The sequence below is a fragment of the Ovis aries genome, chromosome Y, assembly GCF_016772045.2.
Source record: "Ovis aries strain OAR_USU_Benz2616 breed Rambouillet chromosome Y, ARS-UI_Ramb_v3.0, whole genome shotgun sequence".
Taxonomy (NCBI): Eukaryota; Metazoa; Chordata; class Mammalia; order Artiodactyla; family Bovidae; genus Ovis; species Ovis aries.
In genome coordinates, this window is record NC_082741.1 from 5,615,335 (window position 1) to 5,635,497 (window position 20,163).

The 20,163-nt window shown below is 44.7% G+C and overlaps 1 protein-coding gene across 8 annotated transcripts in view; it reads left to right on the forward strand.

The window, feature by feature from the left end:
* Positions 1 to 20,163, forward strand: part of LOC132657141 (basic salivary proline-rich protein 3-like) — a 443,202-nt gene that overhangs the window by 236,178 nt on the left and 186,861 nt on the right. For 2 of the 8 annotated variants that reach the window (XR_009599018.1, XR_009599006.1), the window contains one exon: positions 12,087 to 14,299. The exons of 5 other annotated variants lie outside the window; for them this stretch is intronic. The gene's annotated coding sequence lies outside the window, so the exon portion shown is untranslated. Of the gene's footprint in view, positions 1 to 415; positions 481 to 12,086; positions 14,300 to 20,163 lie in introns of those variants that run through there. One more of the 8 variants, XR_009598997.1, reaches the window with a different exon arrangement.

Here is a 20,163-nt window from a genome sequence, read left to right on the forward strand (position 1 = left end):
ATCTGAGATAGTCTCGGGCACAAGTTGCCCAGCCCCGCAGTGACTGCATGGGCATGTGTGAACCTCCTTGCAGAGCAAAGCTGTCTGTCATTTCTTAATCCTTGTGCCAGATTCCTGGGCCCGCGGCCGGCTCTCTGCAAACAGTTGTCAATCAAAGTAGGCTTGGACCCTGGGAACCCAGAAATAAAACTCAGTCCGATTCACTGGAGACTCCCTGGAAACCTGAGAAAAAAAACCCTGAAAATCCTCGCCCAACCCCAGCCTGAAAGGGTGGCCCAGAAATGTCCAGCTCCACATTGTACAGAAGTTTATGGAAGGCTCACATTTATTTTTAATTGACAGTACACCCTGTTAAACATTTGTATGCACCAATTAATTGTTAACCAAGAAAATGTTTCTTGATTTTTTTTTCAAGACAGCGTGTTATCGTATGCCTGAGAAACTCAAGCAGACGTAATATAACAAAGGAAACAGGAAGTGGTAAGAGCAGTCTTTGACTTGTGTACTTTGTAAAGGAAACAGAATTCCTAGCACTATTTAATGTTGAATTAGCCTCCCATTGCCATATGGTGAAAATTACCTGACATTGGAATCATTCGTGTTTAAGTTTTTATCTTAATACCTTTATATATCTGTTTGACTTTCAGAGCCATGCAGGGACATGTTGCTGTTTTACTAATTAAAAAGGGATGGTCTGTCTTTTCAAATCTGTTGGGAAGAGGAAAGAAAAACTGTTATATTAAAAATCCTTCCCAGTATTTGCTGGGTCATACAGACTAGGATGAATATGCTGCTGTTACTTTTCAAAGGAGAAAGAGACACGCTTGTCTTCTGATTTCTCTCTGTCTTGAAAAGACAATCCTATATTAGATCATAGCGTATGAATCAATGGATAATTTAGACAGTATACAAGGAAATCTTGAGCATACACAACAGACATGCCACCAGCACCGACATTAGAATTACCATCAGTTGCTTCTTACTGAGTAAAAAAAATAATAATAATAATACATCAAGTGATCAAAACCAGTATGTCGTTCAGTTCAGTTCAGTTCAGTTCAGTCGCTCAGTTGTGTCCAACTCTTTGCGACCCCATGAATCGCACCACACCAGGCCTCCCTGTCCATCACCATCTCCCGGAGTTCACTCAGACTCACGTCCATCGAGTCGGTGATGCCATCCAGCCATCTCATCCTCTGTCGTCCCCTTTTCCTCCTGCCTCCAATCCCTCCCAGCACCAGGGTCTTTTACAATGAGTCAACTCTTTGTATGAGGTGGCCAAAATACTGGAGTTTCAGCTTTAGCATCAGTCCTTCCAAAGAAATCCCAGGGCTGATCTCCTTCAGAATGGACTGACTGGATCTCCTTGCAGTCCAAGGGACTCTCAAGAGTCTTCTCCAACACCACAGTTCAAAAGCATCAGTTCGTTGGCGCTCAGCTTTCTTCACAGTCCAACTCTCACATCCATACATGACCACTGGAAAAACCATAGCCTTGACTAGACGGACCTTTGTTGCCAAAGTAATGTCTCTGCTTTTCAATATGCTATCTAGGTTGGTCATAACTTTTCTTCCAAGGAGTAAGCATCTTTTAATTTCATGGCTGCAATCACCATATTCAGTGATTTTGGAGCCCCAAAAAATAAAGTCTGACACTATTTCCGCTGTTTCCCCATCTATTTGCCATGAAGTGATGGGACCGGATGCCATGATCTTCGTTTTCTGCATGTTGAGCTTTAAGCCAACTTTTTCACTCTCCTCTTTCCCTTTCATCAAGAGGCTTTTTAGTTCCTCTTCACTTTCTGCCATAAGGGTGGTGTCATCTGCATATCTGAGGTTACTGATATTTCTCCTGGCAATCTTGATTCCAGCTTGTGCTTCCTCCAGCCTAGCGTTTCTCATGATGTACTCTGCATATAAGTTAAATAAGCAGGGTAACAATATTCAGCCTTGACGTACTCCTTTTCCTATTTGGAACCAGTCTGTTGTTCCATGTCCAGTTCTAACTATTGCTTCCTGCCCTGCATACAGATTTCTCAGGAGGCAGGTCAGGTGGTCTGGTATTCCCATCTCTTTCAGAAGTTTCCACAGTTTATTGTGATCCACACAGTCAAAGGCTTTGGCATAGTCAAGAAAGCAGAAATAGATGTTTTTCTGCAACTCTCTTGCTTTTTTGAGAGAAGGAAATAAATTTGACTCACACGTTTTACCAGCCTACGGGAGAGTGGCTTCATTTTATACAGCCTATGTAGAGACTTGTAGGATGGGAGTTACTCTATTTCTGTACATTTCATATTTGCAAGCTGATCCACACAACCAGCAGGTTATTCCCTGTTTTCAAAAAGCTGCGTGAGTGAGAGATAAATGTGATAGAGTATAATTTAGAACTTAAATTGCCTCAGTTACCTCAGAGGAAATTTAGGGCACCACTTCTCAGTTTTCTTTGTAGATACGAGATGTTGCTATTTTTCAGTCTCTTTAGTCGTGTCTGACTCTGCGACCTCATGGACTGTAGCCCGCCAGGCTCCTCTGTCCATGGGATTCTCCAGGCAAGGATACAGGAGTGGGTTGCCATTTCCTTCTCCAGGGGATCTTCCTGAATCTGGGATGGAACCTGGGTCTCCTGCATTGCAGGCAGAATTCTTTACTGTCTGAGCCATGAGGGAAGCCCGAGTTTTTTTTTTTTTTTAACTGCAGTTAACTACTAAATAATTAGAGGAGATAACAGGCATGGACAGCTAGCACACTGAGATGTCAGAACAGAGTGTGGCCAGTGTGTGCGTTTTCCAGAGTCGTCGCCTGTTCTGTCTGCTATGGTGGCCACCTGGGCGTATGTTGGCATTGCTTAGGATAAAACGTGAAAAATCAGCTCCTCAGTTGCACTAGCCACATTTCAAAGTGTCACTCGCATATGGGAAAGTACAGCTGCTGAACAGGTCCACCGCTAAAGAGATTTCCATCACACAAACCCTGGGTTTCTTCAACTCAAATACCCAGTGCGTTTGCAGCTAAATGTTAAAAGGAGCACTCTCTTTCTGCCTGTCAAGTCAGCCTCCTCCACCCAGAGTCCTTTTTATTTTTCTCTAGGCTCAGGAACGTGAACTGGACTAAATGATAACTGTCAAAATGTACCCATCTACCAGCGGGGTACATGATCTGTTTCCTGGCGTTCAGAGATGTGTTGAGATCCTCCCAGAGGTGGGGAAGCTGAAAATGGGAATGTTGGCCTTGCCCTCTGCCTGGGATCCCACTCTCAATTTCAGGCCATGTGAAGTGTTCTTTCCACTGTTTTGCAACACATTTTACATAACAAATATTCACATTTTCCCTGTGATTTCAGAGGTTTAGAAGGAGGAAAGAGAAGCATGGATAAACAAATCTTGCTCGTTCCCAGAGGACACTGTGTCTGCAGTTACTTTGCTTGTTGGTTTTAACTCATTTATTCAGTTAGGTTTACTTGGCTTACCTCACTCTGAAACAATTAGCGGTTAGCTTACAGAAAGGTTCACAGGCTAGGGAAAATAGATACAATCAGAGTGAAGAAAAGTTAAGTTTAGGATAATAAACCCAAGCTTGGGCTGTGCAACATGTGTGCTAAACTGCTTCAGTTGCATCTGACTCTTAGCGACCCCACGGACTGTAGCCCGCCAGGCTCCTGTGTCCATGGGATTCTCCAGGCAAGAATACCGGAGTGGGTTGCCATGCCCTCCTCCAGGGGGTCTTCCCGACCCAGGGACTGGACCCACGTCTCCTGTGCCCCCTGCATTGCAGCTGGTCACTTTTGCTGCTGAGCCACTGGGAAAGTGAAAGAAAGTGAAGTCGCTTGGTCATGTCCAACTCTTTGCGACCCCATCGATTGTAGCCTACCAGGCTCCTCCGTCCCTGGGATTTTCCAGGCAAGAGTACTGGAGTAGGGTGCCATTTCCTTCTCCAGGGGATCTTCCCAAGCCAGGGATCGAACCTGGGCCTCTTGCATTGCAGGCAGACGCTTTACTGTCTGAGCCGCTGGGAAGCCTGAGCTAAAAGCTTGTTACCCCAGAAACCACATTGTTGAAACCTGTTTCTAAAGGCTGAAACCCAGGATGACCTCATCCCCTCCTCCAAAGTGTGGAGAGCTTGCATAACCTTCAAGCAGTTTTCCGTGAAGATGAAAATCGACCCACCTGGTTTTGGTGAAACGCTGGCCACAGAAAGCGTGATGTTTTCAGGGCTAAGAAAATAGTTTGGCACCTTTTATGTTATCAATTAAAGGCCAATCTGTATGACTTAACCTGGACACTGAGAGCCAAGTTGGCACGTTCTTAAGGAACTGAAGTTATGAAAACATAGAACATGATTTATCTTTTAAATCTTTTATTTTATATTGGCGTATAGCTGATTAATAATGTTGTAGTTTCAGGTGAACAGGAGAGGCACTCAGCCATACATATACATTGTATTTCTTCTCCCCCAAACTCCCTTCCCATCCAGGCTGCCACATGACACGGGGCAGAGGTCACTGAGCTGGCCAGCAGGTCCTTGTTGGTTCTTCATGTTAAATACAGCAGTGCGTCCATGTCCATCCCAGACTCCTTAACTATCCCTTCCCTCACTCTTCCCCCTAGGAACCATCAGGTTATTACAGAGTTTTGAGCAGAGTTCCCTGTGCTGGACAGCAGGTCCTTGTTGGTTCTCCATGTTAAATACAACAGTGTGTCCATGTCCATCCCAAACTTCCTAACTGTCCCTTCCCCCATCCTTCCCCCTGGGAACCATAACGTTATTACAGAGTATTGAGCAGAGTTCCCTGTGCTGTCCAGCAGGTCCTTGCTGGCTCTCCATGTTAAATGCAGCAGTGTGTCCATGTCCATCCCAGGCTCCCTGACTGTCCCTTCCCCCATCCTTCTACCCCGGCAGCCACATGTTCATCTCTTAAGTCTGTGAGTCTGTTTCTGAAGACAGAACTTTAAACACATTCCTCCGTCGCTGGCAGGCCAGCACAGAATCTGAACAGTCACGTTCAGATGGTGTTCATATGGATATTCTTAGTCGCTCAGTCGTGTCCAACTCTTTGCAACCCCATGGACTGTAGCCCGCCAGGCTCCTCTGTCCATGGGGATTCTCCAGGCAGGAACACTGGAGTGGGTTGCCGTGCCCTTCTCCAGGGGATCTTTCTAACCCAGGAATCGAACTGGGGTCTCCTGCATTGCAGGTGGATTCTTCACCGGCTGAGCCACCAGGCAAGCCCATGTTCCTGTGGGAGAAAATGTCGTTTGTAACTGAATAATTTATAATTTATCTCCCAGTTACCCAAATGCATATTATAAATCAATGTATAGTTTCCCCCAAAGACATATGAGTACATGTGGAAACGTTTGCTGTGTTCCTATATTTAAGAAGTGTTGGAACTTCTCTGATGTTCTTGCAGGAAGACTGTGTGCTTACGATGAAGGGAACCCAATTTTGATCCTCGGTCATGGAACTAGATCCCATATGCCCCACGTGCAGCTAAAAAAAAAAAAAAAGAAAAAAACAAGAAGAAGAAGCAATAACATAATGTAGAATAGCACAATAAATAAATATTAAAAAATACACATAATTAAAGGAACTTGCTGTCCCTAATAAGATTCTGAAACAGCTGAAATTGAAGGTGCATTTCCTGGTCATGGATCAGAGTAACATCAGCCACCCACCTGGGCTTGTAACGTACCCTTGACCTTGTTAGCACAGTGTCATAACTGACCTACCCGACCAGTAGCAGCAGGAAGTTAGCACTGCTGCTGTTATTCCAGCTCTGTCTGTAACTTACCTCTTGGGGCAATTTACATACCAGTCAGGGTTGTCTCTTTCAAACAAAGCAGTTGCTATGATAAGTTGGGTCAAATTTAATTTTTCAATAACTCAATAATTACCTTCTTCTCTCCTTTGTGGCTCAGCTGGTAAAGAATCCGCCTGCAATGTGGGAGACCTGGGTTCAATCCCTGGGTCGGGAAGATCCCCTGGAGAAGGGGAAGGCTTACCTACTCCATCATTCTGGCCTTTTGAATTCCATGGACTATACAGTCCATGGGATCGCAAAGAGTGGGATATGACTGAGCGACTTGCCCTTCACTTCACTGTTGTAAGTAGGCAGTGAAACGTAGATGCTAAACTCTCGAACTGATAGGTTGTAGACAACTTACACAAAATCCTCCATTTCCTTTCTAGAGATCCTCAAGGCTAGTGAAGGAGAAGACTGCTTTGGGAGGGAATTAAAGAACAGAAACTCATTTGCTGTTTTGCAAAGTCTAAAGTGACCAGATGGTGCTAGTGGTAAAGAACCGCCTGCCAATGCAGGAGGTGCAAGAGACAAGGATTCGATCCCTGTGTCGGGTGGAGCCCATGGAGGACGAAATGGCAACCCACTCCAGTATTCTTGCCAGCAGAATCCCATGGACAGGGGAGCCTGGCAGGCTGCAGTCCATGAGGTCGCAGAGAGTTGGACACTGCTCAAGTACCTTAGCATGAAAAGTGACAAGAGGCCCAAGAAATTAAATTTATGTCAAGATATGACTTTTTCTTCCTCACAAGATTGTTTCTGAGTTGAAATTGCAAAACCGCATGATTGGAAACTTGAAGCACATTGCATTTCTAACCACGTAAATTAAAACTAAGAATTCCTTAACAAAGGAAAGCGTTGCTTTCCATATAGGTATTGGCAGATTGGCCGGTAAATTTAATAAAAAACCATTCATCATTTTAACATTCGGGAATGCTGCTTTAAAGGGCATCCAAGATAAAACTCCTGACTCAGAGGCATGCCGAATATTGGAATTATAAAATGTCACTTCTAGGATCAAGAATGTGAATTGTAAGTGAATATGATTTTTCAAATGAAAGGGATATTTTCCGACAGACTATGATATTTTAAAATAAAATAGTGGTTGAATCCAATTAAAGTGAAAGTATGAAAGTGAAAGTATGAAAGTGAAAGTGGTGTTTGCTCAACTCTTTATGACCCCATGGACTGTAGCCTACCAGGCTCCTCTGTCCCTGGGATTTTCCAGGCAAGAATACTGGAGTGGGGTGCCATTTCCTCCTCCAGGGGATCTTCCCAACCCAGGGGGATCTTCCCGACCCAGGGATTGAACGCAGGACTCCTGAGCTGCAGGCAGAATTTTTACCGTCTGAGCCACTTGGGAAATCCTTAATCCAACTACAGTATCCTTTTTTTCTACTTAGGTAGCAATACCTGGATTTGAAGGCAGATTCTCCACTCTTTGGACTAATGTATCCATTGGTGTTGGCTATCTAGCTGACCTTCATCCCTTGAAAATATAGAATCATGTAATGTTTTGAAGATACCAGGCCAAAGCAGGAACTTTATAAATGTAATTACATAGCCATAATTTTTTTTAATAGTAAAAATTAAAACAAGTTTTCCTAGCCTGTAAAGTACAGTGTGTGAGTTAATCATAAACAATTTTATATGTATAAATAACCCATTTTATCTTGCAGAATAAACAACTCTCAGTACAGTTCTGGTCAGAATGCTTTCATAGGCTCCCTAACTTATTACGTTTTATATGAGCTCTTTCAGTATGGATCGTGCCAGACCACATTAATCCTATGAGCTGAAATAATGTTCATTTCCATTTTGTTCCTCATCGAGAGCTGGTGTTTATCTGCTTTGACACTGATTGCTTCATGTCTCGGAGAAAATGGTGTTTGGCCTTAGTTTTGTCTGGAAATTGAGCTGTTTGAGCTAAAAGATGTCTAAAGTTGCTTTGACTCTTAAAAAACTCCGTAATTCTGAATGTTATATGGAAATCAGTATTTAAAACAATTGCTGTTAAGACTTAATAAAATCAGCAATAATCTCCCCATCTATTAAGTGCACAAGTGCACCGAAGTAACCCTTTCAGAGAGCAGCAAAAATAAATGTGCCCAGGAAGAAGTGGATAATAAAGCTGTTATTGCTGTTATGGACTTCCACGGGCAGAGCTACTGAGGCTGAAGAAAGGGCATTGGCTTGCTCTTCAGTCTCTAGGTCATGTCTGACCCTCTGTGACCCCATGAGTGCAGCACGCCAGGCTTCCCTGTCCATCACCAACTCCTGGAGCTTGCTCAAACTCATGGCCATTGACTATCTCATCCTCTGTCGTCCATTTCTCCTCCTGCCTTCTTTCCCAGCATCGGGGTCTTTTCCAATGAGTTGGTTTTATGCATCAGGTGGCCAAAGTATTGGAGCTTCAGTATCAGTCTTTCCACTGAATCTTCAGGACTGATTTCCTTTAGGATGGACTGGTTGGATCTCCTTGCAGTCCACGGGACTCTCAAGAGTCTTCTCCAACACTACAGTTCAAAAGCATCCATTCTCAGGCACGTTAGCCTTCTTTAGAAAGGAGAGATGGCTTCAGAGTTAGGGAGATTCACTTAAAAAAAATGTTTATTTATATCGAAACTGTTGGTAGATGCTTTCATAAATAGTTCTGGAGTTTTATAATTTTATTTATTCTCTTCATTATTGGCAGCGTGCAGGCTTTCTCTAGTTACGGAGAGCGGGGGCTGCTCCCCAGTTGCAGTGCACAGGCTTCTCCTTGTGGGGGCTTCTCTTATTGTGGGGTACAGACTCTAGATAAGCGAGCTTCAGTAGTTGGGGTGGACAGGCTCAGTTGCCCTGCGTCACGTGAAATCTTCCCAGACTGTGAATCGAACCCGGCATGCCCTACAAGGCAGATTCTCAACCACTGGACCAACCAGGGAAACTGGAGATTCAGTCTCGATGTTTTCTTTTTGGAACAGGCAGCAAACTGACGGGGGCCATGTGGGGAGCAGCTTTGGACGTGGAGTTCCAGCTTCAGTCCGCCTTGGTCCCTTGATGAGGACCATGTCATGGTCAGCATGAAGCAATGAGAAGCAGAGAGCCCTGTGCTTCAGGAGTAGATGTCATTAGACCTGCTGGGATTGAATTGGGGCAGAGAAGGCCTGAGCTGACTGCAGTGGAGATACTGAAAGGGGGCAGGTCCACGGGAAGCCCAGGCTCCCTCTTGTTTCAATCTTTCCATGACCCCACCCTCATTTTCTGCCATGGTTCCTCCCCGCCACCAGCCACTTCTTCCTTTTTATGTCAGGTGGCTGAAGTATTGGAGCTTCAGCCTCAGCATCCGTCCTTCCAATGAGTATTCAGGGTTGATTTCCTTGAGGACTGACAGGTTTGATCTCCTTGCTGTCCAAGACATTTTCAGGAGTCTTGACCAGCACCACGGTTCAAAGGCATCAATTCTCTGGCACTCAGCCTTCTGTTGGGTCCAGCTCTCACATCCATACGGGACCCCTGGGAAGTCATAGCCATGACTGTAGGGACCTTCGTCTGCAGAGTACCGTCTCTGCTTTTCAGCACACTGCCTAGAGGCCTTCAGTGATGCTCATAGTCAAGGCATGCACCAGCAAGAATAGTACCTGTGGACATTTGAACCTGTAAATTCTCTCGCCAGGAAAAACACATCTCAGTCATCTGGTGCGTCCATGTGGACATGCCCAGGAGACGGTCAGAAAGGCAAACCTGAAAGGAAACCATGAGACCTAAAAGAGGAAGGTACTAGGGGGCTGGAGATGGTGCTGGGTGATGCCGCCAGGAGTTCGCAGTGAAAAGATGAGGATGGATTTTGAACCCTGAATGAATGTCAGCACCGAAGGGTGTGTGCAGTGGCGGTGGGGGAGAGAGGACCCAGCCGGACAGCTTTGGAAAGTGCAGTCTCGAAAGCTGGGAAAACTGGAGAATAGCACAAGTCAGCAAGTGTAGTCTGTGGTTTTAAATGTTGCAAAAATATCAGGTTAAAATCGTAAAAAAAAATGACACCCCAAGATTATCTAGTGAAGCAAAGTCCAAATACAGTTTCAGTTCTATACTAGAGGCAGAATCTGTATTGTAAGGAGCTAGAAGTGTTGCCAAGGGCTTCCCCGGTGCCTCAGAGGGAAAGAATCCGCTTGCAATGCAGGAGACGCGAGTTCAATCCCTGGAAGATCCCCTGGAAAGGGAAATGGCAGCCCACTCCAGTATTTTGGCCTGGAGAATCCCGTGGACAGAGGAGCCTGGTGGGCTACAGTCCATGGGATCACAAAAGAGTCGGACACGACTCAGCAACTAGACAGCAACAACAGCAAAAGTATCGGAGAGGGGAAAGACGAGGACTTATTACTGTTAGAATGCTATTTCACGTCATTTTTCCCCTGATAGTAAGAAGAGCAAGTGCACACTAATTTAGAGGAAAATGGAATTGAAGGGGGTTCTCCAAATGTGGAGAAATTGAGTGTATCTTCAAATTTGGAAGGACGTGAGCTGCAGAAGAGCAGAAACTGCAGACAAAGGAGGGAAGTCAGGTTGTCAGAGGGGCAAAATTCCAGAGAAGATTGAAGGGCCGGCGAAGGATGGAAGAGATGGACGTTTGGTGTTGATGTGGAGAAGCGCTGTTAGCTCAGATGTGAAGGAAGGGGTAGCAATACAGGGAACAGTCGAGATGGAAGGGGTCATCGCAGATGACCTTGTGCTCGATGACCATTACAGTATTAAAGCACAGATTTCATGTTGCAAGAAATCTGTTTCTTAGGTGTGAAGAACCTATGTGAAAAAGAATTAGTCTCAGGCATAAAAGTCAATCCAGAAGGAAATCACCCTTGAATATTGGTTGGAAGGACCGATGCTGAAGCTGAAGCTCCAATACTTTGGCCATCTGATGCGAAGAACTGACTCTTTTGAAAAGACCCTGATGCTGGGAAAGATTGAAGGCGGGAGGAGAAGGGGACAACAGAGGATGAGATGGTTGGATAGCATCACTGACTCAGTGGACGTGAGTTTGAGCAAGCTCCAGGAGTTGGTGAGGGACAGAGGAGCCTGGTGTACTGCAGTCCATGGGGTCGCAAATAGTTGTACAAGACTTAGTGACTGAACAGCAACAGGCATAAAGATGGAATTAGTTTTGAAGGCAAAGCTGAACACCGATGATTACTATTGCATATACACTTATCCAGCTGTGTAAACATTGATGCCATGAAATAAAACATAAAGTGACAAATACTCAGTTTAGTAATACAAAGAAATGCTGGTAAATATTAGATGACTTCAGAGCACTTTATTAATATATCCCTCTGGATATGACAAGAGCAAGCAAGAATAGTGGGGAAATTAACACAATATCTGTGATAAAGAGATGTTCAAACACTGTAGCCTTTTTTTTTGGGAAGCAGCACTAGGGAAAGGGATTTTGCTTTTGTGTAAAAAGTGCGTTATGTTCTTAGGCATTCAGTGAACTGACAGAAGCGTATTTTGATCCAGCATCACTCGTTTAAAAGAATAACCACAAGTTAGGACAGTAATGAGATTCATTTCCTCATGAGAAAGGAAAGTGATAATGTCCTGTTCCATCTAAACCTAATATGGAAAAAGCAGTTAATAACAACACAGCCTACTGCACTGTCAGAAAAAGGCTGTACCTGCTGGCCTTCTGAAAAGGAATGCATCAAAGTGTTGAGTTTACAGTGTGAAAAGCACAATTTGACAGCATTTTAACACAAGTCAGTGAAACGTGTTTTGCTGAGAGATCACAGGACAATAAATAGGGGCCTTACTGCTATTGAGCAAGAAGCTACCTATTTCTTCTGAAAAAAAAAAATCTTTAAAACACCTGGGGTAATTTTATTCCTCTAAAATATTCCCTTTATGGTAGTGTTAGTCCCTTAGTCGTGTCCAACTCTTTGTGACCCCATGAACTGTAGCCCAACTCTTTGTGACCCCATGAACTGTAGCCCACAAAGCTCCTCTGTCCATGGGGTCCAGGCAAGAATACTGGAGCGGGTTGCCATGCCCTCCTCCAGGGGATCTTCCCAACCCAGGGATTGAACCTGTGTCTTCTGCATTGCAGGTGGATTCTTTACCAATCTGAGCCATTAACTACATTTCTAAAAGTATGTCTGTGGAATTATGGTACAGATTGAAACCTTAGACCTGTTCGTGGTTTGGCTCATAAACAGAGAGACACAGTTTACTTTTCCAAATTATCAAGTCAGAGAATCTTAAACATTTAGAAATCCACATTAAATATGTTATTATCCCATATCTGCATTTTATAGATTAAGAAACTGAGGCTGCCCAAGTGAAGGACTTGACCAATGTGCTAATTCAACAAACAAGATGAAAAGACACCACTTTCCGTGAGTCTGCCTCTAGCTTTGAGTTATACTCGCTTACCGATGTCTATTATATCACTCCCATCACGCATGGAAGTGCATTCACTCATTCTTTTTTATCTTAATTCTACTAATTCGTGTTTGGTTTTTGCTCTGCCGGGTCTTTGCTGGTGTGCGGTCTCTTCTCTAGTTGCAGAGAGGAGGGGCTCCTCTGCAGTTGTGTGTAGAGAGGAGGGGCTCCTCCCCAGTTGGGTGCAGAGAGGAGGGGCTCCTCCCCAGTTGTGTGCAGAGAGGAGGGGCTCCTCTCCAGTTGTGTGCAGAGAGGAGGGGCTCCTCCCCAGTTGTGTGCAGAGAGGAGGGGCTCCTCCCCAGTTGTGTGCAGAGAGGAGGGGCTCCTCTGCAGTTGTGTGTAGAGAGGAGGGGCTCCTCCCCAGTTGTGTGCAGAGAGGAGGGGCTCCTCCCCAGTTGTGTGCAGAGAGGAGGGGCTCCTCCCCAGTTGTGTGCAGAGAGGAGGGGCTCCTCCCCAGTTGTGTGCGGAGAGGAGGGGCTCCTCCCCAGTTGTGTGCGGAGAGGAGGGGCTCCTCTCCAGTTGTGTGCGGAGAGGAGGGGCTCCTCTCCAGTTGTGTGTAGAGAGGAGGGGCTCCTCCGCAGTTGTGTGCAGAGAGGAGGGGCTCCTCCGCAGTTGTGTGCAGAGAGGAGGGGCTCCTCCGCAGTTGTGTGCAGAGAGGAGGGGCTCCTCTCCAGTTGTGTGCAGAGAGGAGGGGCTCCTCCCCAGTTGTGTGCAGAGAGGAGGGGCTCCTCCCCAGTTGTGTGCAGAGAGGAGGGGCTCCTCCCCAGTTGTGTGCAGAGAGAAGGGGCTCCTCTCCAGTTGTTGTGTGCAGAGAGGAAGGGCTCCTCCCCAGTTGTGTGCAGAGAGGAGGGGCTCCTCCGCAGTTGTGTGCAGAGAGGAGGGGCTCCTCCGCAGTTGTGTGCAGAGAGGAGGGGCTCCTCCCCAGTTGTGTGCAGAGAGGAGGGGCTCCTCTCCAGTTGTGTGCAGAGAGGAGGGGCTCCTCCCCAGTTGTGTGCAGAGAGGAGGGGCTCCTCCCCAGTTGTGTGCAGAGAGGAGGGGCTCCTCCCCAGTTGTATGCAGAGAGAAGGGGCTCCTCTCCAGTTGTTGTGTGCAGAGAGGAAGGGCTCCTCCCCAGCTGTGTGCAGAGAGGAGGGGCTCCTCTCCAGTTGTTGTGTGTAGAAAGGAGGGGCTCCTCTGCAGTTGCCGTGTGTAGGCGTCTCATTGTGGTGGCTTCTCTTGTGGCCTAGCCTGAATTCCAGGATGCACGGGCATCAGTAATCATGGCGCGTGGGCTTAGTTGCTCCTTGTGGAACCTTCCAGACCAGGGATCGAACGTGTGTCACCTGCCTTGGCTCTTTACCAGCTGAGCCAGCAGGGAAGCCCCCTCCATTCATGCATTCTTGAAGTCACTGAGGCATCGTTTTTGTATTTCCTTCTGTTTAGGCGTGGTGTCAGGTTCACACTGTATCAGGGGGTTGGTGATAGACTAGAGGCCTGGTGTACTGTGGTTCATGGGGTCACCAAGAGTTGGATACGACTGAGTGACTGAACTGAACTGAACTGAACTGTATCACGAATTGGTAGAAATACGTGTCAGTGTTACCTTGAATATTTCAAATCAGGTGGATGTGATTCCCTTATTAATAGCTGCCTCGTTAAATTTTGTAGAAAGAGTCACTGAAACTTCTAAGAACCTAACACGTGCCTTTTAATCGTATTCTTTCCAGGATGCAGTTAAATATTATGTCTTAGTTTCACATATCAGAGGACCGAGTCTCGAAAAAGGTGAGTTATTTACCGAAGTTTTTAGCCAAGAAAAGATGAAACTAAGATGAAAAATCAAGACTGTCAGATTTCATACCCAGTCTTCTTCCTGCCGTGCTCTTGAGATGATTAAATTTTAGCGATCCTGAAAGATGAAAGTGTATAAGATTAAAAAAAGAAAAAAAAAGAAAGTGTATAAGATTAGAGCCATTCAAACGCCAAGAAAGTAAAGGTAGTCATTAACTCCAGGCTTTATTAAGATAAGCATGCAGGGTAATTCCCATAAAAAAAGCTACTGAAATTATCAATAAAACTCCATGAATGATCAAGTAGGCAAGAAAAAGAGGAGAAAAAGGCAGAAAGAAGTTGCAAACAGTAGTATGGTTCTAGACTTCTGCATAGAGTAGGGGAAGAAGAGAGAAAGTGAGAATGCAAGTCGCTCAGTCGTGTCCGACTCTTGGCGACCCCATGGACTATATGGTCCATGGAATTCTCCAGGCCAGAATCCTGGAGTGGGTAATAGCCTTTCCCTTCTCCAGGGGAATCTTCCCCAGCCAGGGATCGAAGCCAGGTCTCCTGCACTGCAGGTGGATTCTTTATTAGCTGAGCCACAAGGGAAGCCCCATTTAAGAAGAAAACTGTGATCAATAAAAAGACTGTTATTTTCACAAGGTATCCCTGTTTTATTTCATGGGAGAGTTTGACAGGTCTTATTTTCTTCCTAAAAAAAAAAAAAAAACCAAACATGTAACAGAAAACTGAATTCCAGCAATTTGAAGATCAAAGAAGCTCCCTGTTCCAGTGAATTGTTTGACGTCATTAGATATTGTCAAGTACTAGAAAGCTAGTACTTGAGTTTTTTAGAAAGGCAGTGTTATTATAACAATAATGAACCTGATGTGGAAATAGATGACTCAGATTTTTTTAAATAGTTTTTATGCTTTTCACTTTCTCTGTAATTATCCAAAAGTCTTTGGGAATGCTGCATTCTACAAACTTATATATTCTGAAAAACAGAGTTTCACTGAAGTCTTGGCGTGTATGCAATATTGCTAGTAACAAAAATAAGAGATATGTGTGATGATAAAATGAAGGTGTTGAAATTAGAATTTTTCTTAAGCAATTGCTTTCTGATATTTAGGGTTATGTCATAACTTTTGTATGAGTTCCATTTATAGAAGACTAAAAATTTGAAACATTTCAGAGGGGTACACAGTACTTTCCTTTTCAGGTTATGCTGTAAATGTATGTGACAAAGAGCCAAGAGCTGCCATGTCCATTTGGACTTTGATAGTTAAAACCCCTGCTTAAATCAGTCCTTTATAAATCACTCCAGTTAAGTACAAGTTTAGTTCAATCCAAAAAGTACCTACAGGAGAAGATGAAACTTTTCCTTTTAACTTTTACCCCTAAATATAGTTTCATTATTTAATCTCTTCAGTCAGCCCGTCAATGAGGTTTTGTCTTAATAGAATGGCTACAGTTCACACCAGTACCTTTGAATGTTTATATTTCACGAAGTATGAGTTTTAGAGTTAGAAACTAGTCATAAGCTCAGACATTTAATTTTTATTTTTTACTGAAGTATAGTTGATTTACAGTATTGTTAGTTTCAGGTATACAGCAGAGTTACCCAGTTATGTATATATATGCATTTATCTTGAGAGTCCCTTGGACTGCAAGGAGATCCAACCAGTCCATCCTAAAGGAAACCAGTCCTGAACATTCATTGGAAGGACTGATGCTGAAGCTGAAGCTCCAATCCTTTGGCCACCTGATGCGAAGAACTGACTCACTAGAAAAGACCCTGATGCTGGGAAAGATTGAAGGCAGGAGGAGAAGGGGACGACAGAGGAGGAGATGGTTGGATGGCATCACCCACTCGATGGCCATGAGTCTGAGCAAGCTCTGGGAGTTGGTGATGGACAGGGAAGCCTGGCGTGCTGCAGTCTATGGGGTTGCAAAGAGTCGGACACGACTGAGCAAATGAACTGAACTGAACTGATATCTGTATAAGTAAATACAGTTATATGTGCATATATATGTATATATACAGTTATATATGTGCGTGTATATACATATAAACATTTTTCAGATTCTTTTCCCATATAGGTTATTACCAGATATCGAGTTTATAGTTCTCTGTGCTATACCGTAGGTCCTTGTGGGTCATCGACTTAACATGTAGCAGTGAGTATACCCATCAATCCCAAACAACTAACTTATCCACTCCCCCTTCCCCCTTTGGTTACCAGACATGTGTTCCTATGTCTGTGAATCTCTTTCTGTTTTGGAAGTAAGCTCATTTATATCAACTTGTTTTTAGATCCCATATAAAAGGGATATATGATATTTATCTCTGACTTCAGTTGGCATTATAATCTGTAGGCCCATGCGTGTTGTTGCAAATGGCATTATTTCGTTCTCTTTTTATGATTAAGTAGTATTCCATTGTACATACGCACCGCATCTTTGTCCATTCAGCTGCTGATGGACGCTTAGCTTGTTTCCATGTCTTGGCTCTTGTGAACAGCACTGCGGTGACCACTGGGTGCATGTATCTTTTGGAACCATGGTTTCTTCTGGATATATGCCCAGGAGCGGGGCTGGGGGAACATAGGGCACTTCTGGTTTTGAGTTTGTTCAGGGATTCTCTGTGCTGCCCTGCATAGTAACTGCACCAGTTTACACTCCTGCCAACAGCGTAAGAGGGCTCTGTTTTCTCCTTACCCTCGGCAGCATTTATTATTTGTCGACTTTTGTAGTTCTGATTTGCATTTCTCTCATAATTAGCAGCGTTGAACATCTTTTCATTTGCCTTTCGGTCATTTCTCTGTCTTCTTTGGAGAAATGTGGAATTAGGTCTTCTGCCCATTGTTTGGGTTGGGTTGTTTTGAGCAGTATGGGCTGTTTGTCTCTTTTAGAGTTTAATCTCTTTTCGGTTGCATCATTTGTAAATATTTTCTCCCATTCTGTGGGTTATTTCCCAAAAGACACTGTTGTGATTCTTGTGAAAAAGTGTCCTGCCTGTAAGTATTTAACAGTGTCTGGTGTTACATCTAGGTCTTTATCACATTTTTAGTTTATTTATGTGTGGTGTTAGAGCATGGTCCAATTTCATTTTGTTACATGTAGCTGTCCAGTTTTCCCAGCACCGCTTAATGAAGAGATTATCTTTTCTCCATATTACACTCTTGCCTTTTCTGTTGCAGAGTAATTGAATAGATGTATGGGTTTCTTTCTGGGCCCTCTATTCTGCTTCCTTGATCTCTGTCTGTTTTGTGTCCGTACAAAACTATTTTGATTACTGTAGCTTTGAAGTATATTCTGAAGTCAGGGACCTTGATTGCCCCAGCTTCATTCTTCTTTCTCAAGATTATTTTGGCTGTTTGGGGTGTTTTGTGTTTCCATGCAAAGTTTTAAATTATGTGGTTCCGTTCTATGCAAAATGCCATTGGTATTTTGATGCATTGAACAAAGCAGACTCATACGGAAAGAGAAAGTTGTGTTGTGAAATTCCGTGAGAGGTGTCTTCTTGCTGGAAGGGCAGGCATGCTTGCTGTACCATGGCTCTGTCGGAGAAGAGAGAAAACTGTTCTTCTCAGTGTTCAGTTCAGTTCAGTCGATCAGTCCTGTCTGACTCTGTGACCCCATGGACTGCAGCACGCCAGGCCTCCCTGTCCATCATGAACCCCCAGAGCTTGCTCAAACTCATGTCCGTCGAGTCAGTGATGCCATCCAACCATCTCATCCTCTGTCGTCTCCTTCTCCTCCCACCTTCAATCTTTCCCAGCATCAGGGTCTTTTCAAAAGAGTCAGTTCTTCACATCAGGTGGCCAGCAGATTGGAGTTTCAGCTTCAGCATCAGTCCTTCCAATGAACACCCAGGACTGATCTCCTTTAGGATGGACTGGTTGGATCTGCCTTGCAGTCCAAGGGACTTTCAAAAGTCTTCTCCAACACCACAGTTCCAAAGAATCCATTTTTTGGTGCTCAGCTTTCTTTATAGTCCAACTCTCACAGCCATACATGACTTGTCAGTGTTAGAAGAATTCTGACTGAATCGAGGGATTAGAAGCTGTCTTCCCATGAAGGTCATGGGAACGAGTCAACAAGCTCTGAGGATGACTATCCTTCCTGGGTCTAGGACCCAGCCAGTAGTCAACTCCCACCTTTAGAAGGCAGGTGCCTGCCAGGATCTGGGTCCTAATTGCCTGGCAGAGAAAGTGTACCTGTGAGACTGGACTGTGTGTGCTCTCTCTCACTCTTGCCTGGCACACATACCCATTTCAAAACATGGAAAGCCTCTTCCAGGAAGGAAGGGCGCTCCTAATGTGGGTAGGTCCTTAACCCGCCTCATTCCTAATCTCTGCCAGGGGAGTAAGTATTAGAAGCAGTAGGAAGGTTTCCCTCTCCAAACCTACCCTTCGGATGCCATGAATACCAAGCGCTAATCAGCCCGGTGTTTGCAGACAAGGGTTCCGGAATGCCCTCTAGCTGCGTGATGACTAGGGGAAAAAAAAGGTCATGTGAGAATTGACACACACAGCTGAGTGTTTGCCTTCCAAGTGGTCCCTTGAGAGCCTACACCTGTATTCCAAAAGTGTTATTGTGACGCTAGACAGTGTTGAAACCTTTTCTGTTTTTTTTTTTTTTTTTAATTGGTGTCAGAACCCAACTCCTGAGTCCTGTGACGGAAGGTAATGGAGAGGCGTTGGAAAAAATAGGTGCCAGACGCTGTTGAAATGCTTTCACGATAGAATACCTCAGATGAAGTCAATATTATTATTTCCTATTTACTATGAATGAGGAAACGAGTCCTGGAACTTGAAACTGTCAAGAACGTCAAACTGAAATATTTCATAGCCTTGCCTCTTCTCAAGGTAATATCTAATAAAATCACTTTCTTCACTGACCTGTGTGTCTCAATGCCCAATTAGGTGTTATTATTTTTTTAAATTTTATTGGCGTGTAGTTGATTTACGAGGCTGTGTTGATTTTTGGTGTATGGCAGAGTGACTCGGTTATGAATCTGTGTATTCTTTTTCATCTTCTTTTCCATCACAGCTCATCACAGCACACTGAACGTGCTTCCTTGCGCTGTACGATAGGACCTTCTTGTTTATCTTTATCCCTATATACCAGTTAGCCTCTGCTAACCCCAGACTCCCATTCTTTCCCCCGTTTCACCTCCACCTTGGCAACCGTTAAGTCCGTTCTCTGTATCAGTGAGCCTGGTTTTGTTTCTGAGGTACGCTGATGGGTACTGCATTTTAGACTCCGCTTATAAGTGACGTCATGTGGTATTTGTCTTTTTCTTCCTGACTTCCTTCGCTTAGCACAGTCATCTCTCGGTGCATCGATGTTGCTGCCCCTTGTCTGCTGCCCACCCTGCTGGACGTCAGCTTCCCAGGGACAGAGAAACCTCTGCAGTGCTTCTCCCGGTGGGAGAATCGGCCTTTGCTCACCATGCTCTCGTTGCATGCCCGTCAGTAATATGTAACATAATCAGATAAGGCCAATTCCGAAATTAGTTACACGCAGTAATACTAAGAAATCAGTGAGGATAAAGTTAGGAAACTCTTGTGCATGATTCCAGAGGGAATATTTATTCTTGAAGTGTTCACTGTTCAGTCGTGTCCGACTCTTTTGTGACCCCATGGACTGTAGCCCATCAGGCTCCTCTGTCCATGGGATTTCCCAGGCAAGAACACTGGAGTGGGTTGCCATTCCCTTCTCCAGGAGGGTCTTCCCGACTCGGGTCTTCCCGACTCAGGTCTCCCGCATGGCAAAGAGATTCTTTACCAGCTGAGCCACCAGGGAAGCCCTATTTATTTTTTGTTATCTTAAAATATTCTCCATTGCCTTTTACGTCTTAATATTGTAAAGAAATCAGTGTGCAGTTTTATGGGAAGGGCAGATGGCTGGATTTTAAAATGACCGGGAAACGTAGTCATCCTTTTTGGATCGTCTCCTTTTGTTTCGGTGGAAAACGTCTTTTCGAAGGAACTTTTTGGTGGTTCAAAGGCCTCCTGGCACGTGGCATGGTGTTGACTTGGCACGGAGGCTAACCAAGGCAAGGACGGTGCCCTGGGCTCTCAGGTGGCCGGGCACAGTTGGACATGATTGAGTCTTCTGGGAATGCAGCATTGTAGGAAGGAGCTCTTGCTAGGACCCTGAGATTTCCTCTTTCAGGAGCTGGTACTG